The 16182-nt window shown below is 37.4% G+C and overlaps 1 protein-coding gene across 3 annotated transcripts in view; it reads left to right on the top strand.

Moving 5' to 3' along the window:
* Window positions 1-16182, top strand: part of brd4 (bromodomain containing 4) — a 130798-nt gene that overhangs the window by 68478 nt on the left and 46138 nt on the right. The window lies entirely within an intron of this gene.

Raw genomic sequence — 16182 nt, forward strand, 5'->3', positions numbered from 1 at the left:
GAAATATCAAATTTGTATCATACCCGTTACCACACGCTGTGGTGTTGTCGTGCCGCGGGAGGTTGATGGTGATGGTGTTGGCGGGTGTGGTGGAGACACTGCTAGCACCGCTTGGGAAGAGGAGTCGTCGTTGCATGGAGAAAAAAGTGCAAGTGAATCGATCATGGACAATGAGTCTGAAACGCAGTTTGTCTAATCAGTTGGGAATGCACAAATTACTGCAACACACCAAAAAAAAAAACATGAACATCATGAACAATAGCACTACCACTGATAAATGTTAGCTACTAGGACTTCGTGCTTCATTAGGCCATGATTTTACAGTCAAATTGCGATATAAAATAAGAATCGACGGTCAATAAAATCAGTAAAGTTAAGATTTCAAACGTTCTATTAACACAACGTACCATCCTCGATCGTGTTCTCCAACAACAATGGCGTGGCCGAGTCCAGGACACCCTCCCTTCCATTGTTCGCTGGTCTATCTCCGTAGATTGCGTCCATTTGGTTGAACCACTTCCACGAGCGCCTGTTTGAACCACTTCGACTGTTGTGGTCCTTTATACTCCTGTAGTCGCTCTTCATTTTTTTTTTTTAACTTGTCCCTACACTGTTTGTAAGTCCAATGGTAGCCGTGTGCGCCCAAGAGCTTAGCGACCTCCTGAAAAACTTTTTCATTCCGCGTCGCCCCATCCAGCTCTCACTGGATCCGCTCCTCGGCTACCAACGAGAGGGACGTCTGTACTTCCTCAATAGACCACGAAACAGCCATTTTTGGTTAAAACAAAATGGTGCGTCCGAACCTTCGCTGGCTGTGCTAAAAATCTAGTGGGTCTGTTGTGTCTCGTGTCGCAAGTTCAGTGACGCAGTAATGACGATTTTCTCTGGCCAATCAGTGACCAGCAGAGTTTACACGTCACGTTTTGGTAACGGTTCGGTGTGCTTGGAACCTCGGCTGAGGTGGTACTAAAAAAAGGACCAGGTACTGTTCCCAGTGGAAAACCCCCCAAAAGTGAGCTGAACTGAACCGTGTCGTGCCGTACTATGCAGTGGAAAAGCGCCATAATACATATACAGTACCATATCATCTGAATATAGTGATATTTTCTGTTCATGTCCTTCCCTGAAAATCCTCTATCTCTGATGCTTTTCAAAAGTGTACAGCCAACAAAGAGCAAAGGTGATGAGGGGCATTCTTGTCGAGTACTATCTGAAATAATGTTAATACGAACTGGGGCTTCTGGACTAGTATAAAGTAGTTTGATCAATGCACATATGTTTGAGCTGAACCCAGATCTGTGCAATGTGGTGAATAGTCCCATTCAAACATATCAAATGCTTTTTCTGCATCTAAAGATCATAGGGTCTCTGGGGTGTTTAGATATAATGGGTGAATATATTATATTAAACAAAGGTCGAAGGTTAGAAGTTAAGCATCTGCCTTTAATAAAACCTGTTTGTTCTTGTGATATTCAGAAGGAAGCACTTTCTCAATCCTTCTGATTAGAACTTGGGCAAGTATCTTAACATCGTTATACAAAAGAGAGATTGTTCTGTATGATTCACAGTGTAGCAAGTCCATGTTTTTCTTAGAAAAGATAATGCATGGCAAAAAAACGTTTAAGGTAGAATTCTTTTGTCTTTAGCTTCTGTAAACATTGCTACTAACAGTGGAGCCTAACCTGTTGAGAATTTTTTTTATAAAATTCCTCTGGGTAGCCATCAGGGCTGGCTGCTTTCCCACTTTGTAGTGAGTTTATAGCATCTAGTAATTCTGAAAGTGTCAGTGGTTTATCAAGTTCCACAGCACTAAGAATATCTAGCTATGGTATCTTTAATAAATCAAGAAACTCATCATTTTGTTTGTTACTTTCTTCAAATTGAGTAGAATATAAGGACTTTTAGTACTCAATGTGTTAGTTAATATTTTTATGGTCAATTTTATCTCTGCCTGTGTTGATAATTGCTGTTTGTGGATTTATTGGGCCAATTCTTACTTTTGAATATTGTTCTGGTCTTTTTAAGATGGCTTTTCCTGCTTATGTATAACTATCACTACACCATGTCTGTTTGCAAATTTTACCGTTTTATTCACTGTGTCAGAATCAGTATTAATATAAAATTTACAAGATAAATGGAGTAGTAATAATAATGAGCTAATGGTTTTTTATGTATGTCTGGATTAAGCAGTAAATCAGCTTTCCGACACTAGGCTGTTCATTCCACTCCAAAATACCTTGATAATCATCTGACTTTCAAGATTTCTTTAATACCAGAATCCTGAAGTATGCACAATAGTCATAATTCCGTGGCCACTTTAAATTCCTTTAAACCTTTTAATCAGTGTCTTTGTTTTGCAAATGTATCAAATCGGCACAAGCAGCTTGCTATTCCATCCCCCCCAGACACAGCTGAAGTTCTCCAAGCTCAGGCCTGCTGGGTCTGAGGTGCCTGGAATTGTATAGGGTAAATAATATATTGTTAGTTTGGAGTACATACATTTCACGTGTGTTCCGTGTCATCATCAACAACCTGAGTAAATGTTGGATGGCAGGAAATGTGAGGCAAGAATTATTATTTACTCTATACAATTCCAGACACCTCACACCCAGATAAACAGGCTTGAGCTGGGAGAACTTCAGCTGCATCAGTGCGGGTTGGGATAACAGGCTGCTTGTGCTGATTGACACATTTGCAAAACAAAGACACTGATGAAGAGGTATGAAGGAATTTGAGGTTGCCCGGCATTATGACTTTTTTTTTTGTAGGCTCCAGGGATTTTAGTGATAATTATTTAGGGCTTCCAGTTCCTGAGGCAGTAAAACTGCTCTGAGTTATATGTTGGTCAGTATTGCCAGAGAGCTCAACTTTGATTTTGTCAGTCCACAGAATATTTTCACAAAGGAATTATGGTTTCTAATGTTATGGTTGGGCAAAAATCTGCGTGCCTTTTTATTTTTGTCCTTGATCAGTGAGGTCCTCCTTTGCTTAGTGTACCACTTATGGCATGTGTTGAAATCACCACTCCAGGTGGCTTTAGGTCAGCCTTGAGCTCTTGAGATGTATGTGGTATTGTTTGTTTTTTTTTTTGTTGTTGTTGTTTTTTTTTTTTAAGCATTTTGGATTAACCTTTTGAAGACTTCTTGAATGAACTTTCTTCTTTCTTCCATGTCCTGAAAGATTCTTGACAGTTCCATTGGTAGAAAGCTTTGTAACATTGTCAACTATAGGGATAAGAATCCCAAGGTCTTTTGAGATGGCCTTGTACCCTTTTTTGCATTCTTATGTTTTGTGATAATTGTTTTACTGATGGTCTCAGTCATTTCTCTTGTCTTGACCATTGTGAAAAAGAAACTGGGAGTGAATTTGGCTTTTCTGTAAACATTAAACCCCATTATTCATTGGTTAATTCAAATCATGTTAGCACTGACAATGGATCACAGGTAAGTCTAGTTTTACTGCAATGGTTTCATATAGTTCTTTCGTTAAGACTGAATTGAATTATAAGGTTGCCAGTAGTCCTGTCCAGATTATATTGGGTTTCTTTCCTCAGAAATTACTACATCCACATTTCAGACATTTTTTTTGTTGTGTACATTTCAACATGCTATTAAATATTATATAAATTTGGATTATTGAATTATTTTTCAAGATATTGTACACAACATACCCAAAATTCAACAGTGCCAATACCTTTGGCCAAACCTATAAGTTAGATATTGTTAATTTGTAAATTTTTAGGCAGTGCTTAACTCTATAGTTATAATAGCGAGGTGTCTGTAGAATGCATTTGGTGCCTGCACCTTTGTGAAAAGACAAAAGACCCTTTAGGCAGCTGTTTTGTGTTAATTAGTTTTTCAGTGTCAATAGATGTGCTTTTAAAGGACAATAGGCTTACTGGCATGCTTTTTTTTCCCGTTTTCCTGACCATTGTTTTTGTCTGTCCCAAAACTTCTTAAAAGTACGTAACCATACCCCAGAGGAGTGTCTTTTTAACTCCTATTTCGTTTTAGCCAAATTTTCATACCAAGATATGATTAATCATTCATTTCATACTTTATTTAAATTGTTTCTTACATTTGGCGCTTTTAATCTTTCTAAATATATTTATTGGTCCTTCATCTAGAGTTGATCGATTCCAAAAATCACCAAATGAAACTTAAATTCTGCAACACACTGTCTTTCCTCAGCATTATGCTCTGTTGTAGATGTATCAATTTAAGAGGACGTTTGCTAAAAATTAATATTTAATTTTGAACTGGGACTGCTGCACATCAACACCCTCTCCCCCAACCCCCCGCCCCTTTGAGAAAATGTGAGTTACACTGTTTACACATGTGGTTGGTTGCTTTTTATATATATATATATATATATATATATATATATATATATATATATATATATATATATATAAAAAGTAATGATATAGTAATTATAATACCATAACATCTGAATCCACTGTATATTTTCTCAACATCATATTGACATCAGCACATATGGTGCATATTTTATTTATCAAAGTCTGTTAACTTTAAAAGCTACTGTAGGTGAAATTTAGCACTTGTGTTTAGGCAAGTTGTTGATTACCCCAGAATAGATCACCTAAGAGGCCTTCTCTTGTCAAGGCTAAAAATGTTTCATTCCTTGAGCTTTTCAGAATGGAATGTACCCTTTATTCCTGGGATACTTGGTTGATCTCTGCAATCTGCTAGTGTTGCATATGTAATTTTTCTAGCATGTTGGTTAGACCTGCACACACTACTACAGATATAGTTTAATCATAGTGTACGTTGATTTGTTTTGAACAGACTTTATAATCTATATATATAATTCACAAAGGGCATGCAAGACAAAGCCCCGCCCACCAGCTCTAACCCTCCTACCGTGTCATGGGATACGCACGACAAAGCCACACACGCCAACTGTAACTGTCTTTCCGAGTCCAGCGTCGCTCTCGAGACACGCAACAACTCGCCAAACACAGCCTCAGTCGCTTTTGTCTGTGCAAAAGTCCACATGCACCAACTCACAATAATTGCACGTAAACGATTTGCCAAAATCTGTTGTATGTAAACGATACTGTTTAAAACATTGTTTTTTCATCAGAAAACCCGGTTTCCACATCAACCTGTATTAGTTTAAATGGCACTTTTACCACTCGCAATAGGGCTAATGCGCTGACTTATCGTGTCGACTGGGCAACACTGAAAGCTGCGTCTATCTATATATGTCTGTTTTCTGTTGCCTGCTACAGGAAGGTGCTCTCTCGACCATTGGCATTGGTTTTGCTTCTTGCTATTTTTGTTATACTGCGACGGTGGTTTCCTAAGCCTTTGTTATACTGAATTCCTTTCTCGCCGTTTTCCATTCCTATTCTTATTCTGTCATGTTTGGAACTTTTTAGTCCTCTGGCATTTTTCCGATCTGTAGTTACTGTTGGAATATGCTTAATAAAGGTTATGTATAACGGCCTTCGCTGTAACTGGTAAAAACACCTCTGATTGATTGTTTTATTTATTAACTCTTAAGCACATCAATATCCTGATTCATCTAACTTAAAAATCTGTATATTTCAAGTTTTTTTTTTTAATTTCTGTCTGAGGCAATCCATTCATTTGTTGTTTCACAAGTACCGTATATACTCGTGGATAAGTTCTCCCGCAGATAATTTGAGACTTGATGTCACCAGATAAATTATGGTATTTTTTTTTATCATGTCGGTCATATAAGTCAAATGCGGGAAAACACGCGCTATTGGTCCAATAGATTGCGATATGCTAAGGCCCACCTGAGAGAGTAACCACGGAGCACACTGCCTTTTTTTTTCCATGTGGGTGCAGCAATGAGCTGTATCAGCTCATGCTCCTAACCCCTCTCTCTCTGTCTCTCTCTCTCGTGCCTACGCGATCACACGGTAATACCCATACTATTGTGAAGCGATGTTAGCACTGATTTGTGTTTTTTGTATCTCGCACGCTCATACACCTTTATCGTAAGGGCATTCCTTATCTGCAATGGAGCGTTCGATCAGAAGAAAATATAAAGGTAGTTTTTAAATTAAACATCACTGAAGTAGTGAAAGAAATTGGTAACTGTGCTGCTGCAACAAAATTTGATGCCTCTGAGAAACTGATGCGAGATTGGAGGAGGCAAGAAGATGTAAAAAAAAAAAATTAGTGTCGCATTTTTGAATGGGCATATAAGTCAGGGTCTGATTTTATGATCGATTTTTCGGGTTTTAAGACCAGACTTATACGTGCTGCTTGATATATTTTTCTTCTTCTGTAAAGACAGATGTGCAAACACACTTATGTAGTATTATTTCGAAGAAATGGATAAAATATCAATGTTTCTTATCTGCCAATACCCAAACTTGAAAAATGTTCCTCTTCCTCAAACTTGCATGCCCACATCTAGTTCAGCTTTCTCTCGATTTCTATAAGACATATGATAGATAGTAAGTGGAGCATCAACAATGATGAAGAACTAAAAAATTAAATATTTTGTTTGAAAATGTATGACATTATGAGACTATCCTTAGACAATTGTTTTAAATTAATAAGTAAAATTCATTTCCATTAGTTTTTCCAGAGGGATATGCAGGTTATGGGTAGAAGGTTGCTTAATTGTCAAGAAGTTTTGTGTTTAACAGAACAGCCTCATTGCTGCAGTGAATGCCTGGCTGTACTGCATATTATAACATTAAATCAATTTTACCTTGAAGAGGCTATTCAGCCAATAAAAGTAGTAATCCTATTCATATATAATTTGTTTCAAAATAAAATCAAAGCAAGTTTTGAAAGTCTCTGAAGTAAACTTGTTTCCTTGAAATGTGGAGAATTCACTTCCATTTTCTAGTGTTTAGACCCGTTTCCTGTCTACCATTAGTTACTGCCTTGTGTTACAGGTTTGGGGAACAAAGTGCCTACATGATTGTAAGACCTGTTCCATCAATTGGGTCGATCTTTCTTTAATCTATTTTTGTTTCATTTATAATTTGGATCAAGCCAGTCTGTTTTTTTTTTTAAATGCTTACCAGATATCGAGCTGTACTGGCAAATATACTGGTGGTGCGACGCCTCATAGCATGGTGGATAATTAGCTGCAGGTTGTTGTCAGTGCATTAGGTAAATGTTTGCTTATACCTCCTGCAGTATTTAATAGCTCCCAAAATGTATGTTCTGTTGTCACGGACAATATGAAGATACCTTACTTGGAGGTATACAAAATATTTCCACAAATACCTTGATCTTTTCAGCACTGTTTTTGCCTGTCATGTTTAAGAATAAGTTTGGTATTTTTCAAGTCAAGGTTACTTCTTCACAATCATGGTATATATTAATTGTCACACAAAACTGTGTTTTAACTTGAAGCTTCTTTTATAAGTTTAAATAAATACCTAATCTGCTCTTGGACCCCAGTATTACTCTAAAGTACAGCATGAAAATGAAAACCTTAAACTTACAGTATGTACATTTTTAAAACCAAGAGTGTTACCGAGTGTCTTGACATTGCACACATATTCCAAAATAGCACATTGGCGCTGTTTTAGGAAGGGGGAAAAAAAGGCAAATGCTGATACCCCGATATTAATTGCCATCTCAGTTCTGTAGACAACTAGATATTAATTTCTGAAAAAATTTCACATGATCACTTAGTCTTTAAAGTTCCATGACAGTGCGATGCAAATTGGGAAAGAAGCACAGATTGGATACTTTCATCCTCATCCAACATTGCCTGCTACAGTTCTGTAATATAATGCTGGCCTTGGAAAACATCATGGGGCACAGGGAAAAAGTAGGCCTAGGCTTGGCTGCATGATAAATTTCATGGAAAATTTTGGTGAACCCAGCATATTCTCTGCCAGAAATGCATTGGTACATTTTGCATTAGTGCAGGATGACCCTGGTTGTCAGCAGGCAATATCTTTGCAAAGTAATGATGTAATGTGAGGTAATGGAATAATTCTTGCAAAATAATCACATTTTTGAATGGCTAGAATAAGCCTCTGCATGATTAAATTATTGTAACAGTGTTAGAGGTGTGACCGTGGGTAATGTCAAAACCATTACAGCCACTGTGAGCGAATGAGTAAACAGGAAACGTTCTTTACCTCATTTGAATAGTACCACAACTATATTATTTACAGTTTACTATAGTTGTCACAAACATGCCTTGGAAATATAAAAGGCATGTTTTCTTAAATTGAAACTTTTGCTGCTTCAAAATGGGCATCTTGATAAGTTTTAACACTTTGAACACGAACGAGTCATTTAAATGGAGACGTTGTCATATTGCTGGTCAAAGTAAATTTGTTTTTTGTTTTTTTTTTTAACAAAAGTTTTGGTAAGAGTTCATCATTTGTCATATGTATGAACCTTTACTGTGGTGTCTTGGTAATAAATGGTCCAGCAGTCAGTGTATTAAGGCTTTTGGTTTTGTGTTTGGACCCACATACCATTCTCTTCCATTTTAAAATGCAACAGCAGGTTTTATTTATTTGCAGACTGATTCACTTTAGAACAGTTTCTTATAGTAAATACATATATACCATGATTGTGAATAAATAACTTTGCTTTTAAAAATGCCAAACTTGATATTAATTGTAGAGGCTATAAAGGCTCAATTCAAAGTAAACATCTCTTAGTCGTGCAAGAGTCAGTGTCATGTCACACTTTGCTGTGTCTCTTTGCAATGCTAGTACCGGTGTCAGCATTATTTAGTCAATTTATCCTTTGCTTGACTCTTTCACAGCATTTCTTCTATCTTTGCACTGATTTTATGAAATGTACATAATATAAAATTGGTTCCTCTTGCATGTCTGTATCATGGCATGGAAATCTCTATTTTTCATCATGTACAGTGGCATATCTTGTATGTTTTAATATGCAACTAGTCAGTGCCTTTTCTAAGTGAGAGGTAGAGACTACTGTTAGTTGCTGGAAAAAATGAAACTGTATTCTGAGGCCAGCCTATGACAACAAAACTAAAAATGAAATTGTTAATTTTATTGATTCTTAGGACTGCATATACACTGCATATAAGTTGGGTCTTGAACCCCAAAAAATCGATCATAAAATCAGACCCCGACTTATATGCCCGTTCAAAAATAACACATTTTAAAATTTTTTTTTTTTACATCTTCTTGCTTGCTCCTATCTTGCACCAGTTTCTCAGACACACCGAATTTTGTTGCAGCAGCACAGTAACCAATTTCTTTTGTCACTTTAATGACTTTTAATTTAAAACCAACTTCATATTTTCTTCTGATCGAATGTTCCATCTTAGACAAGGGATGCTCTTACGATGAAGGTATATGAGGGTGTGAGAAACAAAACACACAAAACAGTGCAAATGTCGCTTCAGAATAGTTCGGGTATTGCCCTTTGGTCACGTAGGCACGACACATAGAAAAAAAAAAGGCAGTGTGCTCCGTGGTTACTCTCAGATGGGTGTTGGCATATCATAATTTCTTGGACCAATAGTGTGAGTTTTCCGCATTCGACTTATACAACAGACATTATAAAATACTGGAAATTATACAGTAAAATCAAGCCCCGACGTATCCACAGGAGAACTTAAACAAGAGTATATATGGTACTATTTTTTTGGGGTGCATTTATTTTTTTTTTCTTTCTTTAGTAATAGTAGCTGCACAGGTGTACTAAGTGATCACAGTAATTTTTATATAAACTATATAGTGCATCCGGAAAGTATTTACAGCGCATCACTTTTTCTATGTTTTGTTATGTTACAGCCTTACCATAGATATAAGCCGAGAATTTCGTCCTAGATTTTTGTCTTGGAGTTTGGGGGTCAGTTTATACAACGAGTATTGTTTCAGATTCAAGATTTCCCACGCAATGCCGGTTTTGCCGATGAATACGGAAGTAAATAATGACGAAACCACAGAGCCATCTTTCAGATGAAGAAGTAACTTTGCATGCCGGCACTTTAAATTAAATAAAGAATTTATTCAAAAAAGTGTTTTAGTTGTTGATTTTATTAATAAAATTCATTTTAAACTTCCTGATAATTTATTATACATTTTTTTGTTTTGACTTACAACCACATCTTGCGTTACAAAACAGATGCGGTCACGTGTATCCGCTTGCGCGATTGTAAACAAACAACCGAGAGCGTTAGTAATGTCAGTCGGAGCCCAGATACATGTGTTTGTGGATATAATTTCCGTCATTGCAGTGATTTACCTATATATAATTCATTAAGACCATGCAAGCAAGACACATAATTGCTAAGGAAGAAAGAAAAGGTAAAAGAAAGCGATCGCAATCGAAATGAAGATGGACATTGTGTGGAAATATCTCCTCCCTTCCTGCAGCCCAAAGATGTCAAATTAAATGAGTACAGTATGAAATTGTTTCTAGAATAGAATGCCTATTATTGTCACTATACGCATCTACAATGAGATTAAAAGCAGCTCCCTCAGTGCAGAAAAAAGTTCTGTATAGGGCTTGTATGGTTGTTTTTTAGCTTTAGCATAACGCCGGATCTGCTGTCCCGCTTCTGCTTTCTTTCCCTCCTCCGTCTGTGTCGTCTCCTAGACCCGACAACAATCCACGGAGAGCCCGCTGGTCTCGCTATGTTGTCTGGGATGTTGTGGGTGTGATGAAAAACACTCGAAACAGATGTCTGGTTCTGGACATCGATGTCTATAAGGTTCTGAATTGTGTAGCGGATTTTCGCCGAACCGATCGTGCACAAACAAGGACAAATAAAAAAGTACAAAAACAACAAAAAAGTGCACTGAAAAGGAGAGCCCTGAGCCGCTGCGACCATGCGTGCCGCCATGTTCCTAACTTAATCGAAGTAGGCTAGGCACTTTTTATAACTTTTTGGTTAGTACATTAGAAAAATTATTGGTGTTTTGGTAAATTATGCACATTATATTATATATCAAAAATGCCGCCAGTCTCAAAATTCTCGCCGATAAACATTATAAATATACCCGAAGAGACACTTTTAAGGAAATTTTGAAAATTTTGCTTGGAGAAGGGGGTCAGCTTAAATACCGGTCATCGGCAAATACATGTAATTTAGTAGGTAGAGAAGGGGTTCGGCTAATATACCGGGTCGGCCTATATTCCGGGATCTATGGTATTCCAGAATGGATTAAATTCATTTTTTTCCTCAGAATTCTACACACAACACCCCATAATGACAACATGAAAAAAGTTTACTTAAGATTTTTGCAAATTTATTAAAAATAAAAAAAATTGAGAAAGCACATGTACATAACTATTCACAGCATTTGTCATTAAGCTCAAAATTGAGCTGAGGTGCATCCTGTTTCCCCTGATCATCCTTGAGATGTTTCTGCAGCTTAATCGGAGTCCACCTGTGGTAAATTCAGTTGATTGGACATGTTTTGGAAAGGCACACACCTGTTTATATAAGGTCCCACGTTTGACAGTTCATGTCAGAGCACAAACCAAGCATGAAGTCAAAGGAATTGTCTGTAGACCTCTGAGACAGGATTGTCTCGAGGCACAAATCTGGGGAAGGGTACAGAAAAATTTCTGCTGCTTTGAAGGTCCCAGTGAGCACAGTGGCCTCTATCATCTGTAAGTGGAAGAAGTTTGAAACCTCCAGGACTCTTCCTAGAGCTGGCCGGCCATCTAAACTGAGCGATCGGGGGAGAAGGGCCTTAGTCAGGGAGGTGACCAAGAACCCGATGGTCACTCTGTCAGAGCTCCAGAGGTCCTCTGTGGAGAGAGGAGAACCTTCCAGAAGGACAACCATCTCTGTAGCAATCCACCAATCAGGCCCGTATGGTAGAGTGGCCAGACGGAAGCCACTCCTTAGTAAAAGGCACATGGCAGCCCACCTGGAGTTTGCCAAAAGGCACCTGAAGAACTCTCAGACCATGAGAAACGAAATTCTCTGGTCTGATGAGACAAAGATTGAACTCTTTGGTGTGAATGTCAGGCGTCACATTTGGTGGAAACCAGGCACCACTCATCACCAGGCCAATACCATCCCTACAGTGAAGCATGGTGGTGGTAGCATCATGCTTTGGGGCTGTTTTTCAGCGGCAGGAACTGAGAGACTAGTCAGAATAAAGGGAAAGATGACTACAGCAATGTACAGAGACATCCTGGATGAAAACCTGCTCCAGAGCGCTCTTGACCTCAGACTGAGACGATGGTTCATCTTTCAGCAGGACAACGACCCTAAGCACACAGCCAAGATAGATATCAAAGGAGTGGCTTCAGGACAACTCTGTGAATGTCCTTGAGTGGCCCAGCCAGAGCCCAGACTTGAATCCGATTGAACATCTCTGGAGAGATCTTAAAATGGCTGTGCACCGAAGCTACCCATCAAACCTGATGGAGCTTGAGAGGTGCTGCAAAGAGGAATGGGCGAAACTAGCCAAGGATAGGTGTGCCAAGCTTGTGGCATCATATTCAAAAAGACTTGAGGCTGGAATTGCTGCCAAAGGTGCATCGACAAAGTATTGAGCAAAGGCTGTGAATACTTATGTACATGTGATTTCTCATTTTTTTTTATTTTTAATACATTTGCAAAAACCTCCGGAAAACTTTCCGGATTCACTGTATATTGCTAAAAAGTTATATTAAGGCCTTCCTTGAAAATTAAGATGTTTCCCCTATCGTTTTATTATTTGCTGTCTTTACTTCACATCAATCCATTTCTTCTAGTACAAGTATGCAGAAGGCAAGAGCCATTATTACCATTATAGTAATAGGCACTACATAAGAAGCAACTCTAGATTGAATGCTATTTTATAGGGTACACATAAAGGAAAGTTTAGCATCACCAGTCAGTCCTAATGTGTGTGTCTTTAAGATGCAATAGAAAATTCGTGTGAACACTTACATTGCTTACTTCATGTAGACAGTGGATAGTTTGGGATCTGAACTAATGACTGGTGTTCGAAATGAAATAGATTTAGACTAAATCATCATTTCTTAACTGAGGATTCTTATTTGTTATAATAGCTGTACAGCATGAAGAAGTAGGTGGAATTAACATATGACAACAAATCACATTAGTTGCTTGTCAGTTGGGGTTCAAACTGCACTAATGGATTTATGTTGTACTTCAGTGGATATGCTACTAGTGGATATGTGAACACCCAATTATCTTTACAATCAATCCAAGTACATCCTTTTCAGCATTCAGAATGGGGCATGGCTGTATGTTTGAAGTAATAAAGCACAAGTAAACTATATTATTAGATACTGTTCAGTAAACGATACTTTGATAATACATTGCATGGAATCTGTGAATTTTCCTTACTTTGCTGTTATTTCAGCAAAAATTGCATTCCCTTTTTTTAGTCAGAGAAGACTTAAAATATGTGTTGCTGTTTAAAATGGTAACCATAGTTTTGGTTTCTGGAAAATCACCTTATGAAGAGGTTTTCAGGAATGGATTAGTATTTTAATGCAGGCGACACCTGTCTTAAAAATGTGGAGGCAACCACTGCATCAAAATAGCATCTTTTTATTGATTTCTCTGTAGGTATTTAGATATTTTATATGAAATATTAGATAGTAATTATCTGAAATGCTGACATCCAGGATCACTGTTCTTTTGATAGGAGGAGTAAATATAATGTGTTACCATCCTTGTCTGTTGTCTGGGTAACATGCTGAATGAGATCAAAGGAATGCACAGATCCGTAAACAGTTTTGCATTGGGATCACACACATTATCTGTATGAAAACCGAAATCGCCTTCTGTTAGATACTTAATATATCTAGCTGTTATGGTAGATAATCTAATAAAAAGTGTATAAATGAGGCATTATATTTTGGCAGATAAACGGCTATTGTAATTGTATTTCTTAATAAGCCCACTAATCATATTGATGACAAGATATTTAAAATTAAGCTAAACTGACAAACATGATCTGTTTATAGTTCAAATGACCAAGTATGTTTTTCAAAGAAATTGCATTTCTTTTCTTGCTGTACAGAATTAAAATTCAGAGGAACTGTTTCAATTGGCATGGCAGATCCATCACTGCTCAGCCATGTTTCACATGAAATTTGAAAAATGTGTTTTTCTATTTATGGTAACATTATTAATATAAAAAAAATCTTTCCATTTAAAGCTCACATATTAAGTAATGCCACTTTAATACTTTAAAGTAACATGGCTGCTCTGAATGTTTAAAAGAGCTGGTGATTTCAGTTAAATTATTTACACACATACCAAACTGTTTGTTCTTTTTAGTGCATCAGTGGTTATTAAAGTATACAGTGAAACCTTGGGTCACAAACGTCTCGGAACACGTACAAATTGGGTTACGACCAAAGGATCGCCAAACTTTTGCATCTGTTCACGACGACACACTCGGGTGACGAACAAGCCAGTTTCCCTTCCGGTTTGTACGCGCCAATGATTTTCGCACGTGTTCAGTCTCTCCCTGTACATTGTTCTCGGTCAGATGTGCGTGCATGAAAGGTTAGTTTTCTTGGTTGTTTATGGTTAGTTTTTGTATAAATTAACCATTTTTCTAATTTTCATTTTTTTCCCTGTGCTTAATTGCAATGTTAGTTTTCTCTGTTGTTCAAGGTTTTCTCAATGTTATTCAATGTTTTTATGTTTAGTTTACTATTACACTGTGCATTCTATAGTAAAATTATTTTTGTGCTTAAAAATCTTTAAAGAAAATGTATTTACATACAGTTTGTATGGTCTGGAACAGATTAATTGTATTCCCCTATTGGGGAAATTAGTTTGGGTCACGACCAAATCGGGTTGCAACCAGAGTTTTGGAACGAATTACGGTCGTGACCCAAGGTTCTACTGTAACACACTTCTTTACTTGAACCTATTGTATATTCACCATATTTTAATATGTGGTGGTGGTGGCAGCGGGGGAACAACTACAATTTTAAATGCAGTTAAATAGTCATGAACATATTACCTTGCTAATGTTTATCCGAGACGATCCCAGAACCTTGCTCACTAGAGTGAAAACCATTCTGTATAAAGAATCATGGTGGTTTCTAGAAGACAGAATTCTCAACACTTCTCACATTTGGATTTCAGCAAGGTTTTCAGTGGCGAAAGTGTAGTAAAAGCTTCCTCCAGTATTCTTGCCCTCAGTAGATGTCCAGAAATGGTTTTTGAGATGGTTGTTCAGTTTCTCACAGCCTTATCTCAGACTGATGTGAACAAATGTCATTAACAACAGTGACCAGCACTATATCCTCAATGTTCTAATGCTTTTTGAGAGACTTTCACAGCAAAGCAGTACAAAAGTCTTGTGATTTAAAAGTATCAAGTTCAGGTTCTGAACAATGGAGTCTCCAATGGTGATCAAAACTCGACAGTCAGCTTGCAAGGTGAGAACCAAACCAGCTACTGGTCAAAGGTTGAGTTTTTCCCTCTGCTTATGGTATTGATGTTCCTTACTATGAATGGAAATGTGTGTAAAGCAGATGAGTTGGCTTGAATTGTTGTGTTAAGTGGTGAATCCAGGCTATGCTTCTTTGGGTCAATATTATAGGCTTAGTCCCAGAGAGGAAAAAGTTCAGTGAGTTGTACGTAAAAGTACCTTTCACAGCCAAATCTGATTCTATTGTGTGTGTGTGTGTGTATAGCTCCTCCACATGCTGAAGCTCAAAGCTAGAGCTCTTGTGAATCAAATCCATTGAGGAGGTTAGATTAAATCAAACGGTCAAATTAGCAATTGTTGAAGGAGAAAAAGTCACAGGTTTCTTTTTGTTATTGTTGAGGCTTTGTTAGAACTGTCAACCTCGAGTGTCATAGACGTGCCAGATTATAAAGAACTTTTGGACTTTTACTCATATAGTAATCTCAAAGAGTCTTGCAGTTAAATTTCTGTTCTAGATTGTTTGGGTAATAATCTTAGGTCATTACAAAACTATTCATTTAGAGTATGTTGGAATTTTGTTACTCCAGAACTGTTTGATAAATTAGGAACATGCACATGGGACCTTTCCAGAATGTGACAAATTATGGCGGCTGTCTAACATCGCTGTCATGTTTGGTTGTGACTTGCTTATGCTCTAAATCGTATTTGGGATAGATTTTTGTGATGTATAGTCTTGCAATACGTTACACCGTGTTTTGCACAGCTTGAATGCATTTATCAAGGGTTGAATTCAATTCAATATCTGAAAATCTGATTGAAAGATTGGGTTCCCAATATAGCCTCAA

The sequence above is a fragment of the Polypterus senegalus genome, chromosome 12 (assembly GCF_016835505.1).
Source record: "Polypterus senegalus isolate Bchr_013 chromosome 12, ASM1683550v1, whole genome shotgun sequence".
NCBI classification, from domain to species: Eukaryota; Metazoa; Chordata; class Cladistia; order Polypteriformes; family Polypteridae; genus Polypterus; species Polypterus senegalus.